This window comes from Trachurus japonicus, chromosome 3 (assembly GCF_045865225.1).
Source record: "Trachurus japonicus isolate A0001 chromosome 3, Traja_1.0".
In the NCBI taxonomy this organism is placed as follows: domain Eukaryota; kingdom Metazoa; phylum Chordata; class Actinopteri; order Carangiformes; family Carangidae; genus Trachurus; species Trachurus japonicus.
The window spans coordinates 35,453,505-35,466,133 of NC_140909.1; positions in this window are offsets into that span (position 1 = coordinate 35,453,505).

Sequence of the window (12,629 nt, forward strand, 5' to 3'; positions counted from 1 at the left end):
CTTCTTGTATCTCACATTTGAGACATTTTGTGAAAATGGAACGGCAGAATGACAACATTTGTGCTCAAAAAGCAATCTTACAAAATTTCATTTTAGACTTGTTTTCTACACTTATCTACTGTATTCATATCCTATTTCAAGCACCAAAACAGTTCATTCTCATGACTGAAGGAGTGTTTTCACAAGGGATTTGAAATTTTTCAAAAAGCAGACCTCAAATTTCCAGCATTTGGCCTAAATTATTTCTTTATACAGTGTTCTAGGACAAATTGGCCTCAGTGTGCTTACAGCAGAGGTTCTAATATTTAGACATGAAACACTTGAGTATTGTTACATCTGCAAGTATCTTAAAAAGATACATTTAAGAAAATATGTAAAAGTCGAGAAAATGGCCTCAATAAAACATGTCTGTATTCAGTTTTAACCAGTGATTTGGTGTTTGCGCTTAGAGTGCAGGGCCACAAACAAAAATCTTGTTTAGGGCCGCCAAAATCCTAGGGCCGGCCCTGATGTCAACACCACTTTTGCTGTTATCAAAACGAGGTTGGGATCCCCCCCCCCCTATCTTCCCCACAACGTGACCAATAGTTTGCGCATATTTAGGCTAATATTGTTGTTTATAAATTTCATATAAAATCCGTGACATATAGCCTATTTACAGGCTACTAACGGAAGGGAATTTATCAAAAGCAATTCAAATTATAGGGTCTCATACACAATAATGGTGCAGAGTCCTACACATCCTAATTAAATATATTTGTGTAATTTACACAGGATGTTTTAAAAACTGAATAAATGAAGAAAAAAAGAAAAGAAAAAACACTAGCCCGTTTTAATTTTATTGTGAAACTAAAGACCGGAAATGTGATGTACGTAGTCTCGCTTGGTTTATCGAGTGGCGGAGGAGGAGAGGGTTTCCTGAATCGCAGAGATGTCGCCACTTCTTAAAGCCCATTGGCTGACAGCTGCTCGTGCGGAGGAAACCGCGGTGGAGAGAAAAGATGACTTCAAGAGCGTCGAAAGTATCTTGAGCAACAACATAATAAAAGTTACTGTTGTTAACATAAATAAATACAGTCTACTTGTCAGTTAATTTGGAGATTGGAGACATAAAACTTAACAAATTTAAAACTAGGCTATTTGTAGGTAGGAGTATAGATTAAGTCTTTCACAAGTTAATGACAGGCAATTTAAGAACTCCTGTCAGATGGAACAGCACAGCTTCAGAGTTATGCTGCAGACAACATAGCCTCAACATCCTCTGTACAATTTACTGTAGACCTATGTTGACCGTCATTCCTTGTCTATGGCAGGCCATTTTATCCTGTTATAGGCTACACGGTAAATAGAAAATGGATTTGCATTTACAAGGCACTGGATCTACCGTCAATCTTGTAGACAAGACCCCCTCTAATTCCTGCACCAGCTATCGTCCGGATGTGTTTCAGATTCATAATTCAGTTCTCGCAACTCAAAATGAACATTTCAGATATCCACAGTGACATTCTTCTAATTATCAACTGTCATCTCAGATATCCAAAGCTACATATTGTCAGCTTCCTTTCTCATGTGGGAATGCAAATACAAAGCAAATGAAACACTGTATGTAAATCATCTGCTCTTTGTGAAACAGATATAAACTGTATTTACTTTGCATAAAATTGACATTTCAACATGATTGTGTGGAACACGACAGGATGAGCACAAAACACATGACAAAAATAAAACCAATTAATTAGGTAAATAAATATGTAAAAAAATAATATAACCACTCAAACATGTTAAACTTGAAAACAGATTAGAGAAATTCAAAGACCAAGGTCAAAGGTCATTGTCAGAGCAAACTCACAAATTGTGGGTGTGGCCTTATGAATGCAAATTCTCCTCAGGATTTATTGTGCTGTTTGAACCTGCGTATTTTGTTCTCTTTATGTGAAAGTGTATTTAGAATGACAACACATGGACCTTGGACCTTGAAGACATGTGTGTTATAAGTACATTATCATTGCAGTTATCATCATCACTATTGTTTTGGTCATTTGTGACATAGAGAATAATTAATACTTCCAATGTGAGCGTGAAGAAAGTCCAGGTAACTTTTGAATGTAAGCACAATTTAAATTCTTTGAACCAATTATAAGTCAAGAAAAGGAATTTCCATTAAAGCACAAGTAAGCAGAATGTTTGTGTTAATATAAGTCTTAAATAGTTATATCTTCCGACGGCAACCACTTCTATAGAGTGTTTGGTCTGAAACACGGGTCTGTCAGTCACTCTGCTCTGCTGTAAGCCGAGGAGAAAACTTTCCTTGTATCCTACAACCTTTATCCAATGAGGAGAGAGAACGGCATAAAGGGGCGGTCCTCTCTGTGTGTGCAGCCAAGGGATGCGCGTGAATGTGGTGACGTAGGGACGAGGGCGGGGACTGCTAACTCCATCTGCTGACAGGAAGTTTTTTTATTTTTATTTATTTAGCACAAACAATATCATATAAATAAACAACATGAACAATCGACATTACTGGGATGTGCAAAGGGGAGGTATGAAACCCAAGAGGGCTTATATGAAAACCTCACCCAACATATTCAAAGATCAAATTTGGAACGGTTTAAAAACAAATAACATAGGAAAATAATTGAACAATAATGAAAAATAAGTAGAAAAGTAAGAGATTAAACAGTAAAATATAAGGAAATAAGGAAAAAAAAAAAAAAAAGTTAGCCAAAACAACCGGATCGCTTACTTCTGCTTTAAGGTCTTTGTGTAATAAAATGTAATGCTACCATCTAGTGTCATCAGTAAGAACATACAGTAGATGTTAATAGAATAGAATAGAATAGAACTTTATTGATCACCCGAGGGGGAAATTCACAGTGTCACAGCAACAACAGATACAAAAACAAGACACACAAAAAAGGTAACACATCAATGTTCCTGTGTATACAACATTCGCAATAATGCAGGCAGGGAACTGATGTCAGAAATGAGGATCATCAGTAAGCCTTTTTCACAGAAAACTACAAGCCACAGATGTAGCCTAAATAGTAGATGAATTGGAGAGGACCTCAGTCCTCAGAGAAGAGGACAGCTTGTCCACTGGTTTTTACTCATACATAGTAGCATGTTGACATATGGTTAGTGTGGTGTCTGTTAGCTGTGAGAACCACAGTGGAGGATACCTGCTCTCAAGGGTTATCTATCAGAATGAATATTGTCAGGTAATTGAGTTCACTACAAACAGCACAACACTACTCAACCTTACGAATACAATCAAGTCTCTGCAAGTCACTAAACATCTTTGTCTCTGCAGTGACAGTAACTGATATGAGCAGGTAGTTAGCTTAGCTTAGCAGAGAGACAGGGGGACACATTTTGCCTGGCTCTGTCCATCTGTAAAAAATGTAAATATGTTTCCAGTCTCAGTCAGTATCTTAAAATCAAGGAAGAAGCAGCACTAAACACTAACATTGCCTTCTAGACCAAATTCAGGGTAAAAACAAAAGGAAAAAAGATACAGTGCACATTCAGCTTTACTACCACAGAACTAAATAGCAGTTCCTGGCACTTACCCACTGTTGCATGTAAAGTGTTTATCCCTTTAGCTAAATGTTTCAGACATAGATAACATAAAGTTCCACTGGCATCTTATGGAAAGAAATGCTTACTTTGACCTTTGACCTCTAGGTTTAATTCAGCCAAAAGGGACAAGGACTTCATCTGTCATGAGACTCTGGCCTCATGTAGCCTGGCCTCCATGTAGCCTCTTCAGGCTACTCTTCAGGCTGTACCTGACCAGGCACCATGAGCCCCCTGTCCAGGCCTGGACCTCCTCCAGACAGGGAGACCTCTTCTGCTTTTCTCATGAGGTTTTCTTGAACCATTCTCAGTCTGGCCCCTCACCTGAGAACCAGTTGCCATGGGAGACCCTGCAGGAGCACATTGCTCCAGACAACACAGGCCTCAGGTTCACAGGGACACGCAAACCTCTCCACCATGATAAGGTGATGGTTCCTGGAGAGGTAAAAATATATAGTTGCTCTATAGTTTTTGTTTTTTTTTAGTTTTTAAAAAAATATATATATATATATATTTTTAAATAATTCCAAACATCAATACATCAGTGCTCTTATTTTGAAATTACAGATTAAAGCTCTTATTTTGAAAGTTCCTGAAATTACAGTTTTCAATTTTGAAATAAATCATCTAAAAATTAAAAAACCTCCAAGAGATCCTGAACACGCGGCCTGCAGCTAACAACTGCCAATATTTTTTTCAATCATTTTGTCTTAAGAGTAAATGTGTCAGTGTTCTGGTTTCTGCACTGACAAAATGGTCACTGACTGTTGAGATTCATTATATTCTGTTTTTATTTTTTGGTATACTGTGTGTGGGACATGTGCCAGATAGGTGTCAGAGAGGGCAGTAGTGGGTGTTCACTTTCAGAGAGTGAGAAGCACCAGGGTGATAAGGCTTGGGTGAACACCTGGGCAGCCTTCTGTCTGCCCTGGGTGCGGTTTGGATAGAAGAAGCACAGAGAAGCTATGGGTATGTAGCTAGCAAGGAAATACAGAAGAGGGAACTCTGTATGAAAATGCCAGTGTCTTATTGAAGAATTAAAGAAACATGTGGAAATAGGGAACTGGTTGAATTTTTAACCGGTGTGTATGTGAAACTGTCATAGCTCAGTTTCAAATGTCCCAGGCACATTAAAAAAAGTCACTTGAATGTGGCATCAAAAGCTCCACTTTCAAATTGTTGGTTTTTTGTTGTTGTTGTTGTTTTTACGTGAGGCACTGTCAAGGTGGAAACCTCAACAGAACTCTGTGAGTGGTGTTCTGCACCAGCAGGGGGCAGCATGAACCTGCAAAGGGGCAGATACCAGAGCCAGTGTTGTTCAGGTTCCCAGCAGCAGAGGGCAGACTGGCAGCAGGTCCCACTGCGGTGGAGCCGAACCATTAGTAGTTTTCATTAGTGTACAAAGCTGAGTTACGCTGCCTTGAGATGCAGGCCATCAGACTGGTGCTGTACCATCAGTTGGCTCAGATTTAGGAAATGTGTATTCTGTACATTTCATGTTTTTAGTGTATAAAACTTCACTTCCCAATAATGCCTTAGAAGATATAGTGCTATTTGTCAAGGCAGGACATGGTGGGGTAGAGTGGAGGGAGGGGGGAGGGGGGTGGGGGGTGGGTGGGTAAACCCTCCACCTTTAGCTCCTCTTCTTCCCTCAGCCTGCAGAGTATTTGGAAGAACAAAAGTCATCTGCTGTCCATCTGGCTGCTGAGCTGGATGGTAATACCCCCTCATATTCTCCAGCTTCCCAAGCCCAACCACACACACTCATACACACACACATACTAACACACACTCCCCCCTTAACGGCCCTCATCCCCATCCCAGGACTGAGAGGTATGGGATCCAGTGTCAGTGCCCCAGAAAGACCCCTCTCCCTGGAACATGTGGCAGGATACGTCTGAGTGTTGTTCACAGGGCTCGGTTTCACTGTTCGGGCTTCTCACAGTGATGTGCACATATCCGCTCCTCCCAGGTGCTGCTTTGCTTTCAAACTTTTAAAGAGAGCGAATGTGTTCTCATGGAGAACATGAGAAACACCGATTTGTTGTTACACTAAGCTGAAGAAGTTTGAATCTTCCCCTGCTTTTTACTTTTGCCCCAGAAAACCTGTTGTGGTGGCCCCCGAGAGCTCAACACCACTTTAGAAACCACATGCTGCAAGGTCAGTCCTGTTTCCAAGTGTCTGATGGACCTACACTATACATGCTGGTCATTTGTCAACCTTTAGCTTTACTGTTAACTAAAAGAAGCATTTCTATAGAGGTGACCAAACTCTGGCTCCCATTGTGAAAGCGCTCTGAGTGATCCATAATGATTCATAATGACAATCCTTAAATCAGGTGATGGTGGTTATTCACCAAGGAAGTAGTTTAAAGGTGGCAGGATCAGTACTGGGATCGTGGACACACACATACACACACACACACACACACTGCTGTGCTGTGAGAAAGTATTGGCCCCCTTCCTGAATTCTTTTTCTTTTTTTTCTATCTTTCTTTTTTTTTTTTTACTTTATAAACTTTTTTTTTGCATATTTGCAAAAAAAAAAAAAAAAGATTTAAGGAAGAGAGAAAATACATTTTTACAACACACCAAACTTGGACTCAAGGATGAAAGTATGAACTGATTAGATTTAGATGGATAAGGTCATAGTGACATAATGAACACAATATATCAGAGACACCCAGAGGGAATTTCAGTCTGTGACCTCACGTTTTCATACATTATTACTATAATTTCCAAAAATGTCTTTGAGGATTCAATAATTGATGACTTTAAATTTCTAAAAGGTCAAAGATTAACTTGACCGTATCATCAAAATGTTCTGTAAAAACCTTACTGTCCTAATCCAATGCTGTAGCTCAGTAAGGAGGGACTTTGACCATGTTTCCTGTATATGGCTGGTAGGTGTAAAAATGAATATCAAAAATCACACTTAACAGCACATTCATTTACTCCAGTCTGTAAAGGTATTGGTACAGGACTATGTGAGTTTAGTGTAGTGCAGGTGGTATAAACAAACAGCTAATTAATGTGACACCTATAAATGTAGCTAATGTTACACAGCAGCTAAAAAACATATTGTTAGCATTAGCCTTTCTTGGGAAGATGTTTGCTCTTTTCACTTTTCCAGCAGTTGGAGGAACAACATACTGTTCTGGGTCAGCTCCGCTGCATTCACCGCTCCGTTTCTGCCGCTGGCTTGTTAGGAGAGGATCCAGGAGGATTTCATGCACAGGTCGGCTGGTGTTGCTCTCATGCAGCGTGCAACAGAAAACCATTAGTTGCCTGTTGATATTAATGATCATGTGAAATCTTAACGTGCTAATACAGAGCCTTCACCTCAGTTTGCTGCACCCATGTTCATACCTCTGTTCTTGCTTTGACTCATGGTCTGATCTGAAAACAGCATTAGGACACAAGACCAAGATAAGGAAATGACCAAATTCAGGCTTCAGTGTTACTGTGTATCCTCTAAAAACAAGTAAGTTTCAAATGTTTGCTTTGGTGTGTGGTAAAAATCAATCCTCATGTTCCTAAACACTGCAGGTTTATTTCAACAAACTGTTGCAACGAAGGATCCATGCTTCTTAAAAATAGCCCTAAAGATGCAAGTCGTTCCAGATACAGATACGGCTCTGTGGAGGAAGTTGAGCAAGTGCACCACCTCTACAGATGAGCCAGGTTCTCTGCTGAATATTGTCGCCTACATACAACACACAGGAGGGACTAAAATAACCCATTGTGCCCTTTCTGAGTGGTACTAGATTTCTGCAACGTGCCAGAGAAAAAGGATGGGGGGCACTTGTCAGAACTGGGTTTTTCAGCTCCTAAGTGATGAGGAACAGCTCTGCAAGCTCGCAAATGTACAGTAAATGTGACGGGTGGGTTGAATTGTTGAGTTATGCAAGGCTTTCAGCACTCTGTAATAGTGCCATACTTTGGCATGTTGCGTAACAGATTTGTCCTCCTCGCTTTTTCAATGTGGGCCCAACGATACTTCCACTGTCCCTGGTCCATTTCCATCTGTGCCCTTTAACTTTTGTATAGCAGCATTGCAGCGATTTAATCAGCTCTTCAATAACTGTGAGAGCTTTTTTCAGGGTCATGTAGTGAGATGCCATTTTGAGGCAATGCACATTTTACTCTGCTGAATGTGACTACAGTGACTCTTCCATTTACCTGAGCCAAAAGAAAAGATCAGCAAATCAAAACACTATTAATCCAGTTCCAACAAATAAACACCATCCTGCTGGAAGTTTCTCACCCCTGTGAAACACTTCCTCTGCGTTTTGTGTGGGTCTGTGTTTAACCTTCCTCTTAGAAACAGATGTTCAAAACAAATAAGTGCGTTTATAAGGGCACAAGCGCACTGGAGGGTGTGAGGACCCTAAAGAAAGTGCACTGTTTATTATTATTCCCTGAAGTAAATTGCCTTTTTGAGGCAATTCTCGAAAACTATGCAGGTCTGCCCTGCTAAAAATGTACACTCTGAAGGTTAATTGCAACTCTAACCTTTCCCTCCTCTCCCCTCCTTATTTCCTTATTATCTGACAGGGGTTTTGCTCATGAGCGGTGCAAAATGCAAAACTAATTTGTCTCTGGGATTTCACCATGAGAAAACATCACACTCCAAGATGGCAAATAACAACTGATCATAAACATACAAACAGAAAACCGTAAATATGGACAAATCTCTCTTGCTTTCTAAAATTATCTCAGTGATCTAAGACAGCGCCATGTTTTTAGTTGACACACAACAGCACACCTCAAGCTCTAACAAATGTGAAGATGTTCATCTGTTCAATCAGTCATGTTTAAAGCAGAAGTAAGCGATCCGGTGGTTTTGGCTAACTTCCTGTCAGCAGATGGAGTTAGCAGTCCCCGCCCTCGTCCCTACGTCACCACATTCACGCGCATCCCTTGGCTGCACACACAGAGAGGACCGCCCCTTTGTGCCGTTCTCTCTCCTCATTGGATAAAGGTTGTAGGATACAAGGAAAGTTTTCTCCTTGGCTTACAGCAGAGCAAAGTGACTGACAGACCCGTGTTTCAGACCAAACACTCTATAGAAGTGATTGCTGTCGGAAGATACAACTATTTAAGACTTATATTAACACAAACATTCACCTTACTTCTGCTTTAAGGTCATAATTATACTCCTCTGCGCGGGTTAGACTTTATTTTTCGATGACTAAAGATGAGCTTCTTTGTCTCTGTACCCAGCAGTGGCGGCTATAGCCAATAGAGGCGCTATAGGGCTATGGTGTGTTTCCGACTTTCATGTTTTTCAACTCAGAGGTGACGTTGTTCCTAGCTTCGAGTCCCGACTTCCAATGTGATGGAACGCACCATGACATACCGCTACCACCCACCTGTCATCATGACAGTGTCAGCAGCAGCTGACCAAGAAACGCTGCACACTGGGCCCAGGTGATCTTCAGAGGGGAGATGAGATAGAAGCTAAATGTGTGGTGTTGGTCTTTTACAATGTTGTTAATTGTAGTTGTGCTGTATTGTGATGAAAGTGGGGAACACGCCTTAGAATATTTTTAATAGTCTAGTTTTATTTTGGAGAAAACTACACCACAGAGGTTTCCTTAGGTCTCTTGTTTGGACCATGATTAGATTAGATTAGATTTTAAATGGAAAATCAGTTAAATTGACCACGCTGCTATTGACACGACCTTTGAGAAAAGCTCAAGGTTTGAGCAAAATGTTAGCTGAATTGAAGATGAGATTGGCCCAATATGAAGTCCATTGTATCAAATTCCTAAAATGGCCATCTTCCTGTTTGTCTTGGACTATGGCTGCTGGAGGCTTTCTCTGTACCTACTGATTGTTGTCCACTCAATACAAAGTAGCCTTAATGCTGAGTAGTGGTTTTAGAAATTCCAAGGTGGCGTTATGGAGCCACCCTTACAATATAATACATTTTCTGCAGGTCTGATGTTTGTGCGAAGCTTCAAGAGATTTTGAGCATGTTAGCCATCAAAAATGCTGCGGCTATGCCACAAAGGAGATGCTGCCCCGGGCAACGCCCTTCAGGACAATAGTCACAATGTTCGCGAAAAAACATCAGAGACGAGGGTCAGAACAATCTGCTTGGAGGAATAAATTCAGAGGTAAACCATGGTCTTTCATTTTGCCATTAGGTGGAGCGTACACAATTATTGGCCTGTAGATGTGTTCAATATGTTCAACACCTGTAGAACAGGTATAAAGTAGCTAAAAGAGCCCCAAATATAATAAAGGTGACGCTATTAAACCCTTAAAGGGATAGTTCAACATTTTGGCAAATTGGCCCATTGCCATAATCGCTATAGTCATAGCAGTAGGTTCATTACCTTTAATTGTAGGTGTAAGCTATTTTCAGTACGGCGGAGCGCAGCAGCTGGCTGCTCAGAGCTACGCTATGGAGGCTAACGGAATTTCTTGGTTTCCCTCATTAAACTCATCAAATTCAACATCCCAAAACTCCACAGCGCTTTTGTAGACAAGTTGTGACCTGCACAACCACCACGCTATGAGATAATGACGGAACGATACGAAACGGAGCCGTTTTCGAGGTAAATACAGGGTAAATACGGAGACTGCTTGCTGAAAAACTGTCCCTGAACGCAACGCGCATCAGCGGTTTTGTATGAATTTACCTCGAAAACGGCTCCGTTTCGTATCGTTCCGTCATTATCTCATAGCGTGGTGGTTGTGCAGGTCACAACTTGTCTACAAAAGCGCTGTGGAGTTTTGGGATGTTGAATTTGATGAGTTTAATGAGGGAAACCAAGAAATTCCGTTAGCCTCCATAGTGTAGCTCTGAGCAGCCAGCTGCTGCGCTCCGCCGGTACTGAAAATAGCTTACACCTACAATTAAAGGAACCTACTGCTATGACTATAGCGATTATGGCAATGGGCCAATTTGCCAAAATGTTGAACTATCCCTTTAAACAGTACATCCAACTGTCGCATGAATAATCATAGTCCTTGTAGAACAAACATTAAAACCCTGTCCGTTCAGGCTAAGAGTGTGTGTGTGTGTGTTCATGTCTGCGGCACCACATCCACCCCCCGTTTACCTGCCACCAGCTCATGTTGAAACTGTGTTTGTTCCCTTGTGTGAAACTGCTGAAATATTCTCTATTTATTATTATGTTTTGCTACCTCATTATCAAGACGTATGATCTCTCTTTTACAGAAGTTATTTTGAATTTGTATAGCCCATTTTTACAAACAGTTTGTCCAAAATGGTTTTTAAACGTCATTCATTGCTACAACAGTACTCCTGTGCCTCAGCCTGGGTTTGTGTGTTAGGCTATGTGTTTTCTTGACTTAGCTATAGCTCTGTAGAGGTGAAACTGGTTGACCTTAGCTCAGGATATCTGTGGACCTCTCCCTTCCTCTGCCCATCAACAGAGCCTGGTATCTATTGACAACAAGTGCAGCTTAATGAGCCATTTTTCTCTCCTCAGATATAAATCCTATTTTTTCTTGAAATTGATCAAGCTTTCTTGCATCTGTGTTTTCACAGTGACACACTGACTGAGTTTTCTCCAAACAAGCTGAATGAAGTCATTCATTATTATTACAAGGATCAAATCACAACAAAGTAGACTTTTTTGGCACACCTTATCATCAGAATGGTTTGCCTGGTGAATCATCCACAGCAACAGGGGCAGCGTCTCTGCAGACAGATGTTTTGATTCTTGTTTGTCTCTTTATCTTGGACCAAATATCTGAACATAAAACCAGAACTATCGCATGGCTTGATCCTGCAAGAGGTAAGAAACATAATCGTCTAATAGGTGAACTTATCCTTCAAGAACAATGACCTCTTCTCTGTTTTAACTCACTTGTGAAGAAGGAAATCTCTTGTAGTGGCGTCTATGCCCCCGTGTGTGTGTGTTTGTGTGTGTTATTTAATGGGCAGAAGATTGAATAAAATGAAACTTTCAAACATATGGCTTTTTATTTAATTGGAATGAATATTGTAACAATAAATCAAAGGAAACACCATCATGGGTTGGTTTTCACTCATTTTTAAAAAACAAAACAAAGTCCAAACAAATAGACAAATGAGATTTTCCGTCTGGGTCCACTGCATTTAAATACAGATGTCAAAAATATTCAGAATACAGATCAAATCTAGAATAGTAAACCATGGTGAAATAATCAGACATGTACAACACAATGTTTTTATTCATTCATTTTTGAAAAAAAAAGAAAAGAAAAATATGTAACGTTAGCAGTGAACTTTACCTATTTTATATTTTTTGGTTTCTGTCAAATAACAAATTACTCTATTCACAGAATATACAGCTCAATAAACATTTTGTTTACCAGGTCTTTTTCAGGGTGTGATCACATACGGGGCGTTTATTATTATTTTTTTCCTATTTTCATTTCTCAGTGTCTGACTCATTCAAAGTATTATACAACTATAGTCTTTTCTTCTGCTGCTGGTCCATTCAGGAGAGAAAATCAGTTCAGGGGCCATGAGCAGATTTTTATATCAAAACACAGCAGAAATGACCTTTTCACCCATTTCAGTCAAAAGTTGTTGTTTTGTGGATTTAATTGCATTGACACCAGAGCCCAAGTCTGAATACTGCTGTGAATCATCAAGTGGATGAGAGAAGACTGGGCCGGCCCTCTTAATACTGCAGCCCCTCACAGTGTGTAGGGGTTTCTGAACACACCTGTGGCCTGAAGAAATCTTTGGTAAACATTGGCAGATTCAACAACCAGAACAGTAAAGACAAATGGGACAGATCAACACCACACAATAACTTATTGGTCAAGCGCACAACACAATAGTTTTCTAACACAGACTCTTTTTGAACTGTCCAAATGATAAGATGATGAACAGATGTTTTCTTCACTTAATGCCTAATGCACAGCTTCACAGGCGAGATCTGATCGCATTTGATGTAAAACATCAGGAACTAAACCAGGTTCATGACACAATCCTCACTTGGACAACAAACGGAAAAAAAAAACAGTTCATATATTATTTTTTCTTTAAGGTCCAACCTGGGCTGTCAGGGGGCGGCACA